Here is a 1,135-nt window from a genome sequence, read left to right as displayed (position 1 = left end):
TAGCCAGAGCCAGGGTGACTTCATGACAGGCTGCAAACTGACAGTGTGGGAGACTAGGCCAGAGTTTCTGTTGCCCAGAAAGGAGAACCTGAATCCAGGAATCTGTGGTCATCTAACCATGGCTGTGAGCAAGCCAATTTGAGGACGCCTTGCTGCCATGAAAGTTCCCTGAGCTCTAATCAGTCACAGAGACCCCCCTGCCCCTGGAAATAGAGCAAACCAATCAAGAGAAAGAAAGGCAAATGTCCACCCACATCCTAACCTAACAGGCTTTAAATTGATAGACCTTGCCGAGCCCACACCTGAGTCTCCATTCCCAAATGGGGAGACCCTGGCATGCAGGACATTCTGCTGAGAAAATGCTTTTGCATACTATTAGAGTCTTCCTTCAATGATTGGGGACAATTGGGGATAGATGATCATTTTGGGGGCTCGGTCTGTGTTTGTATCTGTGTCTGTTTTTCTGTTGTCCAATCTGGAGGCTGAGAGGGACAGAGCAGATGTGTATTCTGTCACCCAGACTGAAACTAAGGACTCTCCTGAAACCCATCTGGGAGAACTTGCTAGTTCTCATCTGATTTGTGCATCTGCTGTGGGTCTGTGGGCTTTCCATGCACAGGAAGGAAGGCCATCTGAAACAGCCTTTTCTTCTGGTTTGAGTTTCCTGGAACACCTTCCTGTGTCCGTGTGTGTTTTATGTGCATGCGGATTATCTGTTCTCCTCTTTTGAGAGACACCACGGGCAGACATCAGGTCTTCCCTGCTGGGAACACTTGGTGACACTTCAAGGACTTCAGATGCCTGGTAGAGAAAGAACCTAAGGCTTAACTGTAAAAGTAAGAAAAACTTGTGGAGAGCCGCTCCCAGAAGATGGCACCTGGCAGGCAGCCAGGCAAAAAGCTTGTACCTGTAACACAAAGCCTTATTAGGAATATATAAACAATTTGCAGCTTTCTCTAGTAGAGTACCCATAGTATTATGGCACGTGGCAGAGAATTATTGGCTGGCCTTTAGGGGATATAAGCCGGACGCGGAAGGGGAGAGTGTGCTATTTTTGTATCATAAAGCTTGATTAAACTGCTTGAGGAAGAAACTCGGAGTTGCGTTTGTACTTTCTGCTGGACCAGAAGGAATA

This window comes from Arvicanthis niloticus, chromosome 22 (assembly GCF_011762505.2).
Source record: "Arvicanthis niloticus isolate mArvNil1 chromosome 22, mArvNil1.pat.X, whole genome shotgun sequence".
Classification (NCBI taxonomy): domain Eukaryota; kingdom Metazoa; phylum Chordata; class Mammalia; order Rodentia; family Muridae; genus Arvicanthis; species Arvicanthis niloticus.
Note: the sequence above shows the minus strand (reverse complement) of the source record.